We start from the raw sequence: 22,399 nt of genomic DNA, 5'->3' as shown, positions 1-22,399 counted from the left end.
AGTTTTCACATAACTCAAAACTCTGTTTCAAGTCCTGATCAGCTTTTGTATGCGTTTCCTCTCTAAACTTCCAGTTTAGCAATGAACCAAAGGAAAGGTGATGCAATTAGCATACTAAAAATTAATTAGGTGGCTGTCAGACAACAGCATGAAAAACAGTTTGCAGCACATGAGCATTTTTTAGACAGCATTAATATCTCATTTATGAATGAATCAAAATATGTAGAAAAACAAGCCTTTAGAAGGAAAAAAACAGAGCCAGACTGCATCCCTTGATGCTCTGCACACAGGAGACCTTCCCTGCAAGGACTTCTTGCCTAGCTGATAGGGGCAGGAATGCAGTTTCCATGATACCATCCCCACTCATTTGTCCCATGCAGATTCCCCTTCACTGGACTCTGTGGTCTTCAGAGAGGAAGAGATGGGTGATCTGTAGGGATGCAACCTGCCCAAAATTTAGAAGGCTATTTTAGCCTTTCCACTGAGACCCTTCTGCACTATGGAGGCCTCCTTTAAAGAGAGTTCCAGTGGCAGAAGCTGGCAGACAGAAGGAAGGAAAAAAACCACAGTGGGCTGGAGGGTGTTCACAGGGTCTCCACGTGGGCAGAGCAGAGGAGGATTTGAGGGGCCCTGGGCCAGAGCAAGTGGGGGACCCTCCCCACCCCTTCCGCTTGCATCTCCACTCCCCACACTCCTGCCAGGGAAATGGGGTCAGGGTACAGGGGTTTGCCCCTCTCTGCCCGGTGCTCCTGCCGGGGACCCTATAGGAATGCTGGGTGGGCAGGCAGAGTGCGTTGGGGCACAGGGGTGCCCATTTTTATAGGGGACCCCAATTGCCCAGGGCTTCTGGGCAAAAACCCCATTGGCCCAGTAGCTAATCCGCCACTGGGGCAGACTAACCTCAAGTGGATCATGGGGAATGCACATACTATATTCTGGGGCACGTGGGGTCGGGGAGTTAACCTCTTTACCCCAGTGCAACAGTGTGAGGGAAACTCCACAAGATGAACTTCACATACTATTCTGGCCTCCTTCCTCTCCACCACTGGTGTGTTTCCCTGCAAGATGGGCAATTTGGCCTTTAATTCTTAAAGGTTTATTGTCATGATTTATAAACTAAATAATACTTAGATTGTGTATGGTGCTTTGAATTTTCAAAGCACTGTACAGACATTAGTTAATCCTCACAACACCCATGTAAGGCAGCTAAGTATTATTATCCCCATTGTGCTAAAGCTGAGAAAGAAAGGCTAAGTGACATGCACAAAGCCATGAAGTGAGTCAGTGACAGAGCCTGGAGCTAAACTCTGGACTTTTTGTCTCCTAAGCCTATGCTCATTCTGCCAGACCACACTGCCTTAGAATTCTGGGTTTGAAGAAAGGACTGATCTGCTAATAACATATATAGAAATACGTATGTTAAATAGTGTTCCATAAACATGCAATCCTTTTAGGACAAACCATTATAAACTGTACTCTGTGAAACCATATTCAAGATCTGAAATCTGAGAATATCATTTTCATGTCTAGATATTTTTACAATACTTTAACTGCTTGATTCATACATGAATATTCTGGGCCAAGTTTTCAGCTTCTGTTTTGTGAGTGCACAAAACCAATACAGGCTAAAAATGTAGCCCAATATGACTTGAGGTAGATTTCTTCATATCTATAATGACTGAAAAATCTCTCAGACATGCAATGGATTAATAACATCTTTCAAAACACTGTTATGGAAAAACAGGATCCCCATGCTACCTCAGAATAAAATGAATTTACAGTATGTTCCTGATCCTGAGGTCCTTTCTCAAGCAAAACTTCCCATTGTTGTCAAAGAGCTGAAAGTGAAAGGAAACTCATTGAGAAGCTATTGTCTGAATGAGGAATACAGGGTCTGACCCACAATGTAAACTAAAAAATGCAAATAGCTCCCTATTGGCTGTATTCAAAGATTACATCCCCACATGAGGCTAGCACAAGTTTTCACATGCATCATGCTTACAAATTTTTCTTATGTTCAGTTTTATTCCTTAGTCTGACCTCCAGTTATCTGAGCTTTTACACCAGGAATTATAGGATGTCATTTCTGCCATATGATATGTCTTTAACATACTTACCGATTTTACAACTACTAAGAAGTAAGAGTTTAAACTTTCTGGGACAACAGTTGTTCCTGTCCTGAAGACAATAGAAAAACGAAATAGATGTCAGTGTGTCTACAAACTCCTTCCACAGATACTCTGAAACAAAAGGGTCAGTGATGTCAATATCCAAAACTTTCTTATAGCAATTTAATACCATGTAAGTGGACAGTGCTGGAGCTCTGGAAACAAGCCAAAAGCTTCAGTGGCTTAACATAGAATGTTTACACAAATGCTTTAGTTTCCCTTGTGGTAAAACTTAATGCTCATGAGTAGAAAAATACTGCTGTTCCCCTTTTTGCAACAGTGTTAGAAGTTATGTGTTATATGTTCTAGTTATGTAGGAAACTGCAGGTTTCAGGAGCAGATTCTCCATTCACTTAGCTCAGGAGTAGCTCCACTGAAGTCAGTGGGCTGCATTCTATTCCTAGTTACACCAATGTAAATCCAGAATAATAATATGATATCAATCTTATTATTAATGTTTATACTGATGAAGTATAAAGTCCACACAAATACAATCTAATGTCTACAAATACAGATCAAAACAAACATTTCTTGAGTTATTAAAATACGGCTACATTTGCACCTGCCTATAAAATAGCCTGTCTGTAAAACAGGAAAAGTATTATCCATTCTTATTAAATTTTGTTGCATTTCCCTAACAACCACCTGTAAAATCTCTGTAGGGAGCAGTGAACAAGAAAGTCTATTTCTTCTGCTGCCCATGAAGAGAATAATGTGAGTTTCCTGTAGAGAAAGGAAAAGAGATATTAGAATTGTTAATAAACTCCTGCTCTACTTCTGAAATCCTCAGATGAAATTCTACTTTCTCCTGAATTAGAAATAAATTACTGTATTTAATTGAGACCTCTAGGCACTACTGTAATAAAACAGTACGTAATAATACTGAAAACTGTACTTTGTTGAACAAAAAACATTTAAAAATCTGCACAATAGCTTCTTTCAGTGCATACATTTACTCAGCCCATCCAGTTAAACATACAAATATGTATTTTGAGGTTTTTCTTTAACAGGTGAGGAAGGGAGAAAGAGGTTATTTGTACTGTTTGCCTCCCTAGTAATTAAAAATCAATCACACATTAGAGATATAATGAGGTCCATATAAGTACCTAGAGAGAAAGACATTGCCTGCAGGCACCACCCCCCGCAGCGCCCATTGGCCACGGTTCCTGGCCAATGGGAGCTGCGAAGCCAGCATTCTGGGCGGAGGCAGTGCACAGAGCTGCCTGGCCACGCCTCCGCGTAGGAGCTGAGAGGTGGGATGTAGCCGCTTCCGGGGAGCCCCCCAGGTAAGTTCTGCCCAGAGCCCACCTCACCCCGTCCTGTGCCCCAACCCCACACTCTGCTGCTGGGAGTGGAGGGGAGGCACGGAGCCAGGTAGGAAGCCTGCCGATCCCACCAAACCCCCTCACACCAGCAACAGCGGGGGTCCTGGGCCACATGCTGCCACCCAGCCCCTGCCCCCTCCAGCACCAGCAGGGATCCCGGGCCACATGCCGCCACCCACCCTCTTCCCAGCACCTGGGACACCCTCCCCCTGCACCCACGGCGCCCCCAGAAAGCCCCCCCTCCAAGTTTTAGTCATTGGTATTTTTAGTAAAAGTCATGGACAGGTCATGGGTCGTGAATTTTTGTTTACGGCCTGTGACCTGTCCGTGACTTTTACTAAAAATACCCATGACTAAAACGTAGCCTTACTAATGATTTCCAAAGACAGCAACAAAATATCAGGGCATATTTCAGTGGCTCATCAAAATGCAAAAGAGGGAGAGGGAGTTACAATTGCAGTATCATACCCACAAAACTACAATATGCAAGGTTTGCTAGGAAGAAGTACTTTACAGCTGAATCACTAAGATCACATGAGATACTTTTAAGGACTACAGGCAGAGGCCTGAATTCTGATTTATACTACTGCCTTTTTACACACAGCCTAAATTTGTATAGCCAGAGTGATACAAAGGGGCCTTACCGTAAATAAGAATCAGACCCAGAGTGTTTTCCCCACTATGGAAGTCACTCACTCAGTCCATAGGTACTTATCTTAAATGTGCAGCACAAGGCAAATAATTTTGATCAAGCATTTGTTCAACTACGGATCAACTAGAAGGAACTTTCTTCCCATGATGCAGGCTGTATGTTGTGGGGAACTGAATTTAGTTAGTTAGTTTTAAATATATCATATGGTCAGTAGCCAGACTGATTGGTGCACAAAATTAAATACATGAAACAAGGTAACCTTTAACAGGAACTTTTAAATTCTATCCCAAAGTATCTTTCACTGTATAAACAATATCTATTTTTCAATTTTACCAATTTTATTATACTTAGCATTTATAAATGTGTCAGAACAATATACTATGAGTTTTCCATGTGACTGATGGATTTCCAGCTAGGCTGCAGTGCCTGGAAATTATACGTTCACAGGATAAATTTAAAGAGATCTGCAGAGGAAGGATCAATGTTCTCATAAGGTGCCTGATTCAATTTTTTAAAATGTCCAGAAGCCATTAAAAATTTAATTTTTCAGGGCTTCTGTCATGAGAAACCCAGACATATTTTTGTTTTAAATTAAATTGGACACCGGGAAAGGAAGAAAATCTCCCTAAAAAGACTAGGCTATTATGGAATAATGATAGAAATTACCTGATAAATGATTTATGAATTCTAACTTCATTATACATCTGCTGCTTAACTAAATAAAATTGCATTATAATGCATGGAGATGACAGTTCAATCTGATAATCATCCTGGTGTCATTCTTCATAAATGATTTCATACTCAACACACATACAGCATGTTCTACAATGAAGGAACACAATGGCACTCAACACATTAAACAGACTGTGGCAGGGCAGAAGTAAACCCTGTGAATGCCCTGCTAAAAAGGGCTGGCCGCACCTGCTTCCTGGCAGGGTGGCCAGGTACAGGGGCCCAGGCACTCAGCTGGGGGCCGAGGGCTGGCCCAGAGGAATAGGCTGAGCCAAGTGGAGACAGCTGTATATAAGCCCTGAGAAAAGCTCAGTCAGGGCTAGCCTGGTAGGGGACAGGAGGGCTGCATTTCTGCCTCTTTACCAACTGAAGGAAGGCTCAAGGGCCAGAAGACCTTGGGAATGGTGTGTAGGGGGATAGCGGTTGGAGGAATTAGGGGCTAATGGGAGCACTGTGAGGGAGGGGAAGTCTGAGCAGACCCTGTGACACAGACATACCCCTGAATTTCCTCAAGGGCTCACTGATATAGTAACTGTCATTATTTGTATTAACCCAGCACCTAGGAGCCCCAGTTATTCACCTGGACCCCATTTTGCTAGGCATTGTACGAACACTGAACAAAAAGACAGCGCCTGCCCCTGAAGAACTTAAATTGTAAGTATAAGACAAGACAAGGGACAACTGATAGATACAGATAGATAGTGTGCATATGTATTGAAATACTGTAGGATGAGCATAAAAAGTTCAGTGATGTTTAAAAAGAATCTCCACCCCACACAGCATGAGACAATCTTCAAAGGGGAACAAGACCATACAATGGAGAGTTTATAATACTCTTTGGTGACACTTCTTAATACTGATGCTTTGACTAGACAGAGTTTTCAAGGAAGGATTAAGAAATGGAGCTTACTTGTTTTATTTCTGATTATATTCGTTGTATTGCTGTTAGACTAATAATTTAGGCTCAGATTGTGACTAGCTTTTGTACGTGAGGGGGATGGGAAAGAAGCCTGTAAGCCTTTTTACACCCCTGACACGACGACATCTCATAATTTCATTCCCCGCATGGTTCACAAGGGGGTGAAAAGGCCTTTGGGGATAAACACTGCACACATTGGTGGGAGTTTGCAGCTCTTTGTAGTCAGGACTGAGCCCTGAGATAGAAACAGTACAAAGAAACAGCAAAATATTTATAAAAATGAACAGAAAAATAGGCAGGGATTTAAAATAATAGATAGGAAAATCAAATAAGAAGCTACACACACTGTATCAATCAGAAAGCACAGATCAAACTAAAAAGACCAAAAAAAATATGGACAGACTAGGCTAGACAAAATAAAAGGAAAATCGGAATATTAAAAACAGAACTCTTTTCTTTGGAAGAAGTTTTGGTGACATTAATGTGACACACTGAAAATAACTTGAGATCTTTCACTATATCTAAAAAATCTGGAAACTGTGCACAATAGTCAATACATTTTAAAAAACTCTCTGGTATGAAATTTGTCACCTCCCACCCCAAAATATAATTAATATAAAAATATTAGTGGGTTCATATACTTTTGGAAATCTATAATTGATATGATAAAAATATATGTAATAAATCAATATTTTTGTGAAGAGGCCAAATGATAATGAATCATGTGCTTTTGGGGCAGACTCGAAGCCCAACTTGAAATCAGTAGAAAACCTCTCATCGACTTCTATAAGCATGTCACAGTGATTGTTACCATGCAGACTTTAGGAGGATTTATGGTATGCTCAAGTAATCAGTTTCTTTTCCAGTAAACTGTGATGGTTGCCCTTGATTGGAGATTAGAATATGGCTATTATTGTGCTTGTACATGATAAATGAAAGATTTTAAGTATTCCTGGATGTGACACATAAAGGCTTTGTGGCACTGAAGTGAAAAATCGGCTTCTTTAAATTTACTAAATATGAATTTCCATGATAGATTGCACCATCCAAACAAGACACTTCGGTTTAAAAGTAAATTAAACATTTCAAAAGTTGTTAAAGCTGCACTTATATGATAAACATACATTTCAATGCATTTACATATCAGATATAGCAAATATTATATTTATCAAGTAAAAAAATGTAAAAGATGTATTACTTAATAGTGGAAGGCCTGTAAAGACCTTAATATAAGCTTGTATATGAACCTAAATTAACTAGCAAATTTAGAGAAATAAACACTGAAATAAATTTAAGGTGATAACACTTTTTTTGTGAACTGCATTAGACTCTTGTTTCTGTGACCATTTACCATGTTATTTTAAACAGTCATTTACAGATAAAGCTCATTTTTTGTTTTAAAAATAAATATGTAAAACAAACACTGTCTCTTCTCATATAACTCCATCAAATAGGTTCGTTTAAAAAAAGTCAGGGGGAAAAGCTGCACAAAATTTAATATGCACACACAAACTATGAGGAAAGGTTCCACAAATGCAGATTAAAGACTCAAATTCTATCATTTGTCCATTGACATTATCATTGTCCCTGAAGACAACAGATTTACACCAACAATAAATTTAGCTCAGTTAGATTAATTCAGCATGAGATTTCAGCTTTAACTCTGCACTTAAGGTATATGAAAAAAAATCCATTTTACAGAAATTCAAGGATCAGGTGGAGGGATTATGGACATTTACCTGAATACGGACATTGTCTCAGGACATAAATGGGATAAAATGCTCAATTATGGTGAACTTTTTCACCTGTGATCCACAAGTGCTTGTCAAATTTGAAGCCAAGGAGGAATAACCCCCCAGACCTCTGAAGAACTGAGCAGAGACTATTCCTTAGGTGCTCAGATAAGATGATGGGTGGCTATATAAAACATTTAAGGGTATGTCTTCATTGCAGAGTTAGCCTGGGGTCTAGCCTAGGTGTCACCCCAACCTCCTTTCCATACACTTCTAACCGAAGCTTGAGAGTGCTTTAATCCTGAGCTACAGGCATGGCTGAGGCTATAGGCTTGAGCTCAGGTTTCACTCCAGCTCTGGCTAGCAACCTATCTACAATGCCATGTAAATGCAAGCTAATCAAGCCTGGGTTCTGTTAGTCTTCCAGTCCTATTCCACAATTCCACCTGGGCAGTACATTCTTGTCTATGTCCTTTCTTCTGCACTGAACTTACTTTTACTGGATCAGCATTTTAACCCCACGTTTGCCAGCTCATTTTCTGAAGCGTTTCCACAGCATTTGAACAGATGCCATCCAAGAAATCCTCCTTTCTGTGCTGCCCATTAGCCAGAGGCTGACACCAGCCTTCTGGTAAAGCTGTGGTGTGATATCAGTAAAACTCAAATTGGGGAAGTGTCCCCAAAATCATAATTTTATATTCAGTTGACAGGAAAGAAAGAGAGACAGAGAAGCCAGGCAGGTACATTACAAATCGCTTTACAGTTTCCAGTCTGTATTCCCCAATGGTATTCTCATTAAAAGTTATTGCTGCAAAACACTGTTCGCTTTCGCCTTCAGAACTGCCTGTGCTAATAAATAGTAAGTCCAGTTGGAAGTTATTTACATAAAGTATTGTTCTCATGTCATTACCATGGACAGCAGTTCCCGCTTTGGGCGGGGGGAGGGAGAAGAGAGCCTCCTTTGAATGAATTCATAGAGCAGTCCAGTTTTATGCACCACTAAGAACCACAGGATATCCCACCAGAAATCCATTCAAGCACACAGGCCAGTACAGCACCACTGTGGACTCTGTAATACAGGTCTGGCACAGGTAGCACTTTGCAGTGGGGATGCTCCTCCCCTGCTGGACTAGTCCTGGCTAACTTTGCAGAGAAGACATACACCCACTTGAGTCTATCTTAGGGTATTTTACGTGATTGGATTCCTATTAATAAGGGGAGGGAGGTGGCAGGCAGCAGAGGTCCTCATTGTCTTTGTTTCTCCAAGGAAACACTCTTTAACAGTGAGTAGTACGAGTCCCTCTATGAGGCAACAAGAAGGAAAAAAATACAGTCAATCACTATCATTTAAAGATCCAGTCAATCCACTTCTTTCTTAGTAGTAATACAGTCAAGTATTCATATAATCTCAAGTCCATTTAATACAAATGTTTTTTTTCCATGTAGCAAATAATTTAGCAGATGCATCTACTTCAGATCTGTCTATCACAATGAATTCCCCAGGTATCCATCACAATAATACCTGAGCACCAATTTATGTTAAATGATTGATGATCAATTGACATTAAGTGATTTTCTGTTTAATGTCAATAAAAAATCATTAACTCCCTGATCTAAACAGAACTTCATGTCAATAATTTTACATGATGCCAGAAATATCTGAAAGATGATCTGCCAGTAGAAGTAGGATTTTATTTTTTCTTTTATGACAGGTTTCAGACTAGCAGCCATGTTAGTCTGTATCAGCAAAAAGAACAGGAGTACTTGTGGTACTTTAGAGATTAACAAATTTATTTGAGCATAAGCTTTTGTGGGTTACAGCTACTTCATCGGATGCATAGAATGGAACATATTGATTATCACTACAAAAGTTTTTTTCTCCTGCTGATAATAGCTCATCGTAATTAATTAGCCTTTTACTCCACCTTTTCATACTCTCTGTATGTATGTAATATATATCTATCTTCCTACTATATGTTCCATTCTAAGCATCCGATGAAGTGGGCTGTAGCCCATGAAAGCTTATGCTCAAATAAATTTGTTAGTCTCTAAGGTACCACAAGTATTCCTGTTCTTTTTATTTTTTCCTTTGTCTCCAGGGGGGAAAAAATTGGAAAATTCCACTTAATGGAAAATATACTGTTGGCAAACTGTTATGGATAATAAGGTCTGATTGTGCAACCATGGGAGCTGAGAACAAGCCAAAACATAGAGTTTGGGAAAATTCAGTGACAGACCCTCAAAAATATGCATCCTTGAGGTCTATGGAGTAAAGGAGATCCTCCAGGAACCAGAAAAGCAGAATGGAATGGAATGGAGGATTTCCAGCTGGAAATAAATCCTGCAAATTCAATTTCTGAAGTGGTTTAAGTCCAGCATGGGTCAAAATCTTTCCAACTTGTTTGGAACCAAAACAGGCTAGGACCAACAAATCTCCAGCCTTGCTCCTCCAAAGAGATTATCACAATAGACTTTAGGAAGCCCCATGCTGGAATTTCCAATGAGGACTTGCCTATGAGAGAGTTCCAGGGCTTGTCTAGGAAAAAAAATGTATAAGTCAGGCTGTCTCTCTAAATATAAAAGGAATACAACAAGGGACAGATTCTAGATTTTTCCTTGTGTAACCTCCTCTCGAGTCTAGGTATCTGAACAAACCCGTGGCAAACTGTAAGCAAACTAGTAGGGGCTATCCTTCAAAAGGTGTTTGGGGAGACTAAGAAGAAATTGATCATATTTGTGAGGCTTTTAATGAATCTTATAAGGTTACCCCAGCTCAAAATAGCCTCTGCAAAAAGATGAAAAAGTGCTGTGACAGGAGAAGGTTGTGGGTCTGAGTCAGAAGGACCTACGATGCTGAAGAAGAAGAAGAAATGTGAGAGAGAACTCTCTGGCTACCTTCTCTAGGTCTTCTCCATATAGCGCTTCTCTGAAGGAGAAAGCTGCTATATCAAGGCAGTAGCCCTTTAAGAGCCAAGCTGAGTCTGGTGCAACCGCTCTGTTCATCGAGGTCCCTTTAAAACAAGGTGTTCCATGGCTGAAAGCCCCAATGGAGGGCATGTGATGTGACAGAGAGCAGGAGACAGAACAGGTGCCACAACCCCAGTTCTGGGTATATCTTCTTCCTTGCTGAAGTCCAGTAAATATATTTGGAGCCTATTCTAATGGAAATTGTCAGCGTCTCTGTTACAAAAAGCAAGGCTGCTGGATTCACCTAAGAAGCTCTCTCTTTACATTGACAATATGGTTAAGATTATTGAAAAGATTGCAGCAAGACAATCCCACAGCATCTAGATAATTCAGATTTCCTAGAACCTTGCCATTCTGAATACCAGCACAAAGCTGGATGCACTGGTTGACAACCTCCTACTGGCCATTAATGAAGATCAGCTGTCCATATTGATATGGCTAGATTTATCCACTGCACTTGATACTACTGATCATAAAGTGTTGTTGACCCATCTGCAGACCTCCAGGAGGAGTGCATGGCATTGCCCTTAAATGGCTTCCATCTTTTCTCTCAGATTTTGAAGAGCATCACATTGGGCTGTTGCTATTCTTCCCCCAGGGTGTTCTCATGTGGAGTTCTACAGGGTCCCATCATGTCCCCCCTTCTATTAAAAATGTATGTGGGGCTAGTAGTAGGGATAGTGATAACATGTCATTGTGATGCCTTCAGTACACACACAAGACCTATCTGTTTCTTTCTCTTCTGAGCCAGATGGTACAGTTGTGTACCTTTACCCAGTGACTGGATGAACATGAGTATGGGGGAGAGTGAGTAGACTAAGGCTCACGGAGTGGTCTTATCCTAAATTTACTCATGTCAAAAAGAATCTTTCCATTGATTTTTAACATGCTTTGGAGAAGATCTTCAATTTATATTATACAGAGGGAATATTGGTGGGTTGGGAAATAAGGTGAGGATTATGTCTGTTTGAGGCTACTTGTATTTACAACTTGAGAGCCTGGTTAGATTCCCAGTTGTTGAATAGGCAGGACAACTTTCTTTTATTTGCATCAGGTTAGGAAACAGCAACCTTTTCTTTTGGATGTGGACTTCACTACGATTCATGTCCTCATTGCATAAGATTAGACTACTGCAATGTGCTCTATTTGTGGCTACATCTTAAATCTACCAGATGCTGAATACTGTACATAATACAGCAGCACACAATTTGCTGTGTATAATTCGATATAATTGCTGTCCTCAATTTATATCCACTCATATCAGCAGGTAGTCTGGTGGCAATATGCAAAACCCCAGAAGATTTAAGAATGTTATTGCCTTGTGAAATCACATGCCTCTGCTAGGAATATACATAAATTTGTCCCATTTTTCTAACGATTGTGGATGGTGGTCCCTACTTACATGATAATTTCCTTCAGAGGAATTCTTTATGCTCAGCTCTTCACAAAATGAAACACAGCCGTGTATTTTCCCTGGCTGAATTATTTCATTAGCTATTGCATAGCACCATCTGGCGGTCATTTTTCTAGCTGTAATATAGAATTGTATTTTTCTTAAATAATTTGATAAGCCAAAATTAGAGCTTTATTTGTTGAGAGGTGTGTGATCTAGTAGTTTGATCACAGGCTTTCCCAAGTTCTAATCTGAACAGACACTAATTGCCACTATAGCACTAAGCAAGCCATTTAACTTCTCTGCCTCAATTTCCCCACCTTTAAAAAGAGAATACCACTACTTGTCTCCCTCTCACACTGTTGTTGAGAAGATTAGACAGTAAGTTACATTCTACTCTCAATCTTATTAGTGTTAATTCAAAGTAACTCCATTGACATAAAATAATAGGATTTGGACCAATGTCAATAAAGGCCAGGAAGAGTGCTCTTTGAATGTTAATTACTTTTACTGAAGGCATAATAGTTATTTTTAGAAACATTCAACAGGTAAGTTACATCCCATGATGAGCTCAGTGCCTGAGGCAAATAGGGAAAAAAAGCTCCCCACCAACGGGTGTTAGTGTTACTTGAATAATATACTGTAAGTCACAACCATGTAATGCTCAGCTCAGCAACCATAATAGATGTCGTGGAAGTATTTCTACTCATCAGTGATGGAATGCCACAGCTTGGGAGGGCAAACCTATTCAGTAGAAACCCAGTCATGCAACATACATTTGTTTCTCATCATGAAATATGTGGCAGGTGGGACTGCTCTTTAGCACGCCCTGTGGGAAGCCCTGCTTTGTAACACCCCTTTGTGTGTAGCCCATGTTGTAAGTGGGGCTTCAGTCTCTCAACAGTTAAACAACAAAATAAACTCAGGATTTGACTCTCTGTGCTTTTAAGTAAAGAAACAAAAACCTTAAGTATAAGCCCTTTGTTGCAGTGCTTGAAGGCAAGGCCCTCAGCTGGACCTCAGTTTCTCGGCTACAACTGAGAACCTCCTCCTTTGATCCAGTTTCTTGCCAGCTCAATCACTGAGGTGAGAGCAAGCAAGCAAGCCTTATTAACTGGCTTTCTGACTCTTGATTGGTTAGTATGTCTTCCAACCCTTTCTGGGCCTCTGGAAGAGTGTCTTGTTGGGAGTCAGTTTGAGTGGATTTTCCTTAAATGGGGATGTCAGGGCACAGATGCCTCCAGTAAGGGGATAAAGAAGGCCTGATAGACCACGTCACAGAGTAGAACAGGAAACCAGCTGCCAAGTCAGTGGATTTTTATTTTGGGGAAAAAAAAAAAAAAACAAGAACCATTTGCCATAGTTTTAGAATCTTCATTCATAGCTCCAAGGAAAAGTGCCTCCAATTCATCTTCTCATTTAAGCTTTTAAAAAGCCATTATATTTAGACAGGCTGCTGGAATGACTATGCATGAAAAGGCTTGTAGCTAATTAACCATGTTTATTTGTTCCTGAGTAAAAGTAAAGAAAAGCAAGATTTGGAGATGAAAGTCTAGCAAAGCATTCTATAGCAGTACTCCCTGGGGTCTGAATGCCAGCTGACAATGAAACAGATTCTGGCTCTGAGAGCACCATAAGCCATGCAAACCCTCCAGTCATCTGGTTTTTTGTTTGGTGGTGGTTTTTTTCAGTTAATTTCATAATGTTGGGGTAGGGATCGGTGGGGTAGAGAATAGGGAGGTTTCAGTACCACTACTGGTACAAAATTAAAGACTCAAAGTGTAAGTAATTTATCGTCACTCTCACTTGTTGCATTATAGAGCTCTGTAGACAAGACATTTGACCTCACTGCAAACCATTAGCAGCACTGACTACATGCATGTAAGCACCCTGTAGGTCAGCTTCAGGATTAGAAATGGGTCAGTAATAGCAGCAACTTGATACAAATTTTCTGTCTCTCCTAGATTCTCTCCTCATTTACAATACACAAAAAGAAAAATATTTTAAGACAGCAACTATAGCACTTCTACTGCAAAATGGCATGAGCACAACACGGAGCTAAATGTACATTGTTTATTTTATTGTATCTTTTGAAAGAAAAAAATATTAAATTGCCCAAATATTTTGCAAAAAAATTAAAATAACTAAAAGTATTAATTAACTAAACAATTCTAGTATTATAAACCATTGCAAAAAAAGCTCTGCCATGTTACAGTTCTTATAAAAGAGGGAAAATATTCAAGAAAAACCTCAAATATGGCAGAAAAATCCAATAGATGAGTTTTTACATCACATTTCTAAAAATAACCCTAACAGTGCTTCATATTTTACCTCAGCAAACCTTGATTATATACCTAATCACAGAGATACATTATGTACCTCAAGTCTTGAAGCAAAAATAACCTAGAAATATTAAATGCCACAGAGGTGCTTAGTTTACTGTCTTAGACAGTCATGGTTCAATTCGTAGTCTTGCCAAAATATCAGTTTTCTGAACTCCAGCAAGCATGAAAAGAAGTCAGCCATACGGTATAGGGAAGGACGTTCCAGAAAAGGAACTTTATTATGACAATTGCCAAGAAATAAAGTTACTGGATAATTGTATAGATACATTCTGATGTGTTCACAGATTTCATAATTCTTTTGTACTAACAACAGCACAATGTGGACAAGGCCCTGGGGAGACCCTGGTTGGCGAGGAGCTGAGCCCAGGATCCACCCCACCCCATTATCCCCCTGTTGGGGCAGGGCCCCCTCACACACATGCATATGTTCCAACCAGTGGCGGCACTGGCTACTATGCCGAGTACGGTGTGGGGAGATGGATCCCAGTCTCCGCTCCATACCAGCCTCCCCTTAGCAGGGCCAGGGCTTCTAATCACTGCACTGTTAGCACCGCCCACCCATCTTCCTGCCAGTCAGACAGGAATCAATGACAGCAGCCTGGGCCGGAGCACAGCACAAAGTGATCCGGGCCCCAATCCCTGCCCCATGCCGAGTCAGCTGACACCATATGATCCATCTATGCATGAGCAGACTCTCATTCCTCATCCAGGTGGCATTTGTCAAGCTGGCTGCCCCCACTTACCATCCCTGCTCCACTTCCTGGGATGAGACCAGCCTGCTAGCCTCACACATGCAGCTATAGCAGGGGTGGGCAAACTTTTTGGCCTCAGGGCCACATCTGGGTAAGGAATTGTATGGTAGGCCATGAATGCTCACACAATTGGGGTAAGGGTATAGGAGGGGGTGTGGGCTCTGGCTGGGGGTGTGGGCTCTGGGGTGGGGCCAGAAATAAGGAGTTCAGGATATGCAAGGGGACTCCAGGCTGGGGCAGGGGGTTCAGGTGTGGTAGGGATGAAGGCTCCAGCTCAGGATGGGGCTGTGGATGAGGGATTTGGAGTGTAGGAGGGTGCTCCAGGCTGGGATCAAGGGGTTCAGAGGGTGGGAGGGAGATAAGGGCTGGGGCAGAAGGTTGGGGTATGGGAGGGGTGAGGGCTGTGGCTGGGGGTGCAGGCTCTGGGGTGGGGCCAGAAATGAGGAGTTCAGGGAGAGGGAGGGGGCTCCAGGCTGGGGCAAGGGGTTGGGATACAGGGGTGGGAAGTGCTCCGGGCTGGGATTGATGGGTTCCAGGGCAAGAGGGGGATCAGGGCTAGGGCAGGGGGTTGGGGCACGGGAGGGGCTCAGGGACGTAGTTCCTGGCCCATGGGAGCTGCAGGGGCGGCGCTTGGGGTGGGGGCAGTGTGCGGAGCCCCCTTGCTGCTCCTAAACTTAGGAGTCAGAGGAGGAACATGCTGCTGCTTCTTGGAGCTGCGCAGAGCTGTGGCATGAATGCATGGAGGGGCCCCCAACTCTGCTCCCCGGCTGGAGCACGGGAGCAGGGCAAGCCCCAGACCCCACTCCCCAGCAGTAGCTCGAGGGCCATATTAAAATCAACTGGTGGGATGAACGTGGCCCACAGGCCGTAGTTTGCCCATCCCTGAGCTATAGTCTAGTTAGAGAGGTGGAAGTGTGGATACCTGCCTCTGCCTCCCTGCTTTGGGGATGCGGGTGGAAATCACATTGTTGGGCTAATTTTAAAAATTTCCATGCAATCCCTGAAATTGAAGAAGAGGTTACTTGCACTGTACAGAAACAAACATCTCAAAGAGTTTCAGTCCCTATGGGTGCTCCATTTCTGATATGCATGCACTGAGGAGCAATGGCATTGGAAGAGATTCCTCAACTATTACATGAGGAAGATTTCTCCTAGAGATTGATGGCTTAGACCCCCTATCGAACAGGCCTTCCAGCACTTTTTGTTGATGGCAGTGGCAAAGAGGTCTATTTCTAGAAAAATCCAGATGAGGGAATATTTGCTTGAGGTTGTTGATCTCCCTCTCGCCCTTGCAGAAGTTTCTGCTCAAACCATCAGTAAGACAACCCAGTAAGCCTGAAGTGAAGATGAAGATTTGCTGAGCTATGCACCAGTTCCATAGTTTTATTGCTTCTGCACAAAGTGAAGGGGATCTTGCTCCTCGACTATTTGTATAGTACGTGGTGGCTGTGTTGTCTGTCATGATGTTTCTGGACTGGCCCTTGATCATGGGAAGGAAGTGTTTGCAGACATATCTGATTGCTCTGAGCTCCAGGAGGTGGATATGAAGAATGGACCTTTGAGCAGTTCATTTGCCTTGAATGGTGCGCATTCAAAATTGAGTTCCCCCTCATGAGAGATGCATCCAATGCCATAGTCAGAGAGTGGGGAGGTGGAGCGAAGGGGACTCCAGCACAGATCTTCTCCGAGTCATTCCATCAACTGAGCAACATCAAAATCTGATGAGGGATTGACACTAAATTTGCATTCTGTGCGTGTTAAGAATGTAAACAGTTCTCAACCATTCTTGGAAGCAACATAGGAGCAATCTTGCTTGAAGTGTGACAAAATTGCAGGTTTCCATGTGACCTAGGAGCCACAGACAAGGGTGTTGTCTGTGCACTCATTTGAACCTCTGAAATCACATTCTTCAGTGTCATAAATCTGTCAGTAGGTAAAGTGACTGTTGTGGCATCCGAGATGGCTTCTACAAACACTATTGATTGGACTGGTGTCAAAGTGGATTTTTCTCTGTTGACTTCAAGTCCTAATTTGTCAAATAAGGTCATAGCTTTCCTTATTGAGGAATTAACTTCATTGCTTGAGCAGCCAATTGTCGATACATGGGAAGATGATTATTCCTAATGGATGTAGTTAAGAAGATACCACCACCAGAACCTCCATAAGGACGCTGGGGGCAGTAGAGAGTCCAAAGAGCATTCTATATTTCAAGTACTCCCTGTCTGACCGTGAAGCATAGAAACAGGGCCGGATTAAGATCTTTAGAGGCCCTAAGCACTGAAAAGATTATGGTGCCCCCCCATATGTAATTCTAAAGAAAAAATACTATACCGTAAAATAAAATTTTATTTTTCTAAATGACACAAAACTTACATGTATCCTGAAATTAAAATAGCTTCTTTCTAGATTTTCTGATTGCAAAATTCTGGATACGTTCATCGAAGCTGACTCGATGAAGCATGTCCGCTTCCATACACGACAGGAAAGTGAATCAAATCTATCCTGACACATTGCTGTTGTCTGAGAGTTTTTTTTTTTCCCTCAGCTGAAAAGAATAGAGTTCTGCGGAGCAGTTAGTAATCAATGTTAGAAAAATACATAATGCGATCTCTATATTTGGAAATACACTGTTTATATGTGCGCAAAATTTAATGAAACAGGAAAAATGAAATTCAGTCACATTGATCTTCATGACACAATATTGAAAGATGGAATACAATGTGTAACTTCTCCATACTTCTCCACAGAGATTCATGTTCAAGTCAACAGGGTACGAGTCAACTAGCTTTTGGGAACCTTGTGAATATTGTTTGTCAGATAAGTCCATATCGTTTAGAAAAGAAAATCTACTTGATATTTCTTTGTACACTTCATCTCTCCTCTTCATATGAGCTTCAAGTGTACCCATTATAGCGTAGTAAGTAGATACGCGAAATGTGTCTCTAGGATTCAATGCTGTTTCTGTTGCTCTGCTATCGTTTGCTTGTTTTTTCCTGATTCGCTTGCGGCACTGGGCTTCTTTGTAGTTAGTAGCATGCAAGATATCTTTTGATACGTCTTCAAATCTTTCGAAATCATTCCTCAAAGTGTGTGAGAGGTCTGCTAATGATCGACAGAGGTCTGCACATTTTCAAATCCAATTCTTTTTCTTGGAGAGCTTGACTTGACTTGTATGGTAAAAAAAAAAAAGTGTTGTAAAATTTCATTCCACATGGTCAACATGAATACAAACCTAGTTCTTGCATCTTGTTTGCAATGTTTTCTGCCTCTCGTATAGTTCTCCCTTTTGTGATTGGTCTTCAGCTATACTTTCTAATGCAGCCACAATCTTGTGGAGTAGGACTCCAGAATTGCATTTTTTGCCACTACATGTGCCTCCCAGCGAGTATTAGAAAGAGATTTCAACACACGATCATTGCCCAAATATGTTTTAAGAACTGTCCATCGGTGCGTTGAGGCAGAGAAAAATGTATAAAGTAACTGGACTGCTGAGAAAAAAAAACAACACCACTTACTGCCACCGGACATCCATCAACAGCACTGCAGCCAACAAGATTGAGAGAATGTGCAGCACATGGTATGAATATGGCATATTTGTTCTGTTCTAAAAGCTTCTTCTGCGTTCCTTGATAACACCCTGACATGTTGGCAGTGTTGTCATAAGATTGACCTCTGCTTTTTGAGACATCTATTTTGCAAACTTGGCACAGATAATGCAGTACTTGATTTGCCATTTCTTCACCAGTGTGGCTTTTCAAATTGAGGAATGTTATAAATCATTCAACTGGTTTTCCATCTGTGGGAGACGTATCTTAGTACAATACTCAATTGATCAATATGTGAAAGATCTGGTGTAAGTTGACAGATAAACTGAAGTACCCAGCAGTATTATTTCATCCACAATAGCTGAACGAATTTTGTCACTCATTAGACCAATGAGTTCATCGTATATTGTCTTGGATAAGTGTGATGGGTTACCTTTGCCAGCATTCCCATATTTTGAGACATGGCCTGCTAAATATGCGTCAAACTGAGCCACAAGCTCCAACAATCTTAAGAAATTTCCATTCTGCAATGATCCAAATGTGTCATTTGATTCCCAGAAAGGCAGACCACATTCAGCTAATGTTTGAACAACAGCTATAACATGCTGCAAGACATGTTGCCAGTATTCATGCTTCCCTTTGTTTTTCCAATTTGTGTGTCAATCCAAAGCCCTGTCTTCGATTTAAATATGTCAACATTGAATCTCTGTGGGTCGTGCTATTTTCATGTTGTTCAACTAAAACAGTATTCTGCCAGTCCCTAAATCCATCTGCAGCAAAAAAGGATGTTGAAGGTTTATATGCAAAAAGTTTGCAAACAAAACAGTACACAGATCCTGTTGATGGTGAACACAGTAGCTATTCTCAAGTGTATTTCTCACCATTCGCTTTCAGGCAGAAAAATATTTTTGTGGACAATATCTTGTTTGTTTGCCATTGGTAAAAGTCTGACATGATTTTTCAAATGGCCCAGTGTGGTGTTGACAGTCATTTGGTCCACGATCTAGCCAGTAAGCTACATCATCGGTACTGAAATCAACCCACATACCAGGATCTTTTCTCCTATTATTTACAGAATGAGCAGGTTCAGTCTCTGACACATCCACACCTTCTAGAACGATGTCCGTTTTACCACCAGGAGTAGGATGATCAGTTACAGTCTCTGACACATCTACATGTTCTGGAATGGTGTTTGTTTCATCACTAGAAGAAGGGTCAGTCTACGAAACACCTACAGGTTTTGGAACGATGTCTGTGCTACTGAGAGAAGATGTTGCTTCTGATGGATTCGCTTTGAAAAATGTCAGCTTTGGAAGATTTTGGAAAATTTCACTAGTTTTTTTGTTTCTTTCCTTCCGCCATTTTACATTTCCGTGCTCCACTCAGTTGGTTATGTTTCATCCTGCCTCTTATCTCAGTTATCTGAACTTAAAAAAAAAACAAATTACACAACGTACACTATTTTTTATATATATAAGAAAAGAAAAAACGAATCAAGTACGTATAACTCAGAAGAATATATCAATAATAAAACAAATGTATTGCAATACATGACAGGATCTGATTTCCTCACATTATTTCGATCTACATTAGTAGGATGCCCCCCTGGTTTAGGTGGGGATAAGTAATAAAAAGAGAACAAAAAATGGGGGAAGAGTGTGGAGTGGAGTGTAAGGAAGTCTAACAAAGTTTCACTTTTTCCCATGACGACTACTTCGGTGCTTTTTTTGAAATAATTTTTTTCAAAAAAAAAAAAAAAACCACCTCTTTTTTTGGTGCCCCTGATTTACTGGTGCCCTAGGCACGTGCTTAGTCTACCTATTGGGTAATCCATCCCTGCATAGAAACCTCTTGTGAGATGGATAAATCATAATGTGAAAATACACATCCTATAAGTAGGGGGCTGCAAACAACTCCCCTCAACCAAGACATCAACATTTACTTTACAATCAAGTATTCCGTAGTTGGTGCGGTTATATTTTGCAATCAGAACTTGGTAACTGATTATTCTAAGTTGCACTAAAGAAGATGCGACCAAAGAGGCTCAGGTATCTTTGGTCTTTATTGTGTGGGGTGGCTTTAGAATGGTGTTACTTATTATGACACTAAGCACCCCTGTATTCCCACCCCACACACTACTGTAAAAACCTTGTACAAAATATCCTTTGTGAGGTATCATTTGAAAACTAATAACTCAGCTGTAGCTCACGAAAGCTTATGCTCAAATAAATTTGTTCGTCTCTAAGGTGCCACAAGTACTCCTTTTCTTTTCACTGATCATTAATATTCTTGTATGGTGTATGTACGTCATGGGTATTCAGAGTTATGGATAGATGCTATAATTATGACTAAAGTGTATGTAAACCAGACTTGCCAGCAGGAGCTGATAAACAGGTCTACACTAGACAAAGGAATGTATTTTCCCCACCTCGGAGTTACATTCAAAGTATTTTGAAAGACAATGGGAAATTTATTTACATATTGGGTAAACAGACCCATCCAGCTAACAAAGGGTGGAGGCAAACCTCACACTAACAAGTGGGGGAAAGGACAGCATGGTGTCTACACCCAGCACGAGAGAGAAGCTTGGTCTGGGTTTTACTTTTCAAAGAATATATTGGAAAGGTTTACTGGTCTATAAAGACAGGAGGACTGAACCTCAAGTGCTAAGCAACTGAAGGTATACTACATTACTGTATTATAAAAGTGTATAGAGTGAGATCTTTCTGAAAGCTAATGACACACTGGTAACTAATATCATTGTGAAATGTATGTATTAATACTATATAAGGAAGTATGGATATTCATTGATACTAGGCTGTAGTCTGCCCAGGCAGGAGGGAATGTCACAGCTAATTGCCTTCCATGTAAATTAAGAATGGTAGAATCAGAAATAACAGAAGCCCCATTTACATATAAATCATACAGAGAGATGGGAAGCCCACAAGAAGGGAAGAACAGTATGAGGTCATCCTGCCTCTTGAAACAAGGTCATTGAACTTTGGAAGATATAAATAAAGACAGAAGCCATCTTTGGCATCCATCATTAGACAGACAAGAGGACAGAGCTGAGAAAGATGGGTCCTTCAATCAAGGAGGGGTAGAAGTCTATGGAACTTAATATAGGTAAGAAACCTGCTTAGGGAAAGGTCTTTCACCTAGAAAGACAAGGGAAGCCAGTACTTTGTACTTTTGTGGAAGTTACTGACTGAGGGAAAGTCAGTCCTGGCTGGGAAAAGAATGCCTGGTGAGAGAAAACATCTTGAACAAAGCCTGTATCTTGCTAGATTAAGTTTTAGATTTTTAGAAGCATGTTTTCACTTTTATTTTCTTTTAATCCTTTCTAACTTTATTCCTGTTACTTACCATCATTTAAACTATGTCCTATTGTTAATAAATTTGTTTTATTTTTACTTTCAACCAACTCAGTGTGGTGCTTAAATGAAAGGGTGTATTTAACCTAGTTAAGTTAATGAACTCTGATGTGCTTTTCTGTCTTTACAAGAACAAACCACCCCGATTATTTCTCTGAACTGTCCAGGATAGGGCTGGACATTACAGAGCACATGGTTTGGGGAAAATTTGGGACTGGGAGCGAGCTGGGGTCACTCTACAAGTAATAACCCAGGTTGGTGGAAGCCAGAGTATAACCGGAGTGTTGCTGGCTGTCTGTTGGGATCAGAGTCCGCTGGACCAGGGCTGCAGCTATATACAGATACCTGCATGCTTCTTGGCAGGCTGTAGGCATCCCAGGCAGGGAATTAAAGTAGAAAGGCATTGTGAGGCAACCAGGGGTACAGAGTAAGAGGTGACACAATCCCTTACTGGTCTGGATTGCACACTGAACTCCGTCACACCTATTAAGTTT

At 41.0% G+C, this 22,399-nt stretch overlaps 1 protein-coding gene across 1 annotated transcript in view; it reads right to left on the bottom strand.

Moving 5' to 3' along the window:
• Positions 1 to 22,399, bottom strand: part of LOC122460029 — a 48,879-nt gene that overhangs the window by 18,397 nt on the left and 8,083 nt on the right. Inside the window, exons 2-3 of the mRNA XM_043513791.1 lie at positions 2,814 to 2,891; positions 2,117 to 2,178 (exon numbers count right to left, since the gene is read on the bottom strand). The gene's annotated coding sequence lies outside the window, so the exon portion shown is untranslated. The remainder of the gene's footprint in view (positions 1 to 2,116; positions 2,179 to 2,813; positions 2,892 to 22,399) is intronic.

This window comes from Dermochelys coriacea, chromosome 4, assembly GCF_009764565.3.
Source record: "Dermochelys coriacea isolate rDerCor1 chromosome 4, rDerCor1.pri.v4, whole genome shotgun sequence".
NCBI lineage: Eukaryota > Metazoa > Chordata > Testudines > Dermochelyidae > Dermochelys > Dermochelys coriacea.
The sequence above is the reverse complement of the archived record's forward strand: the minus strand, read 5'-3'. Positions and strand labels throughout refer to the sequence as shown.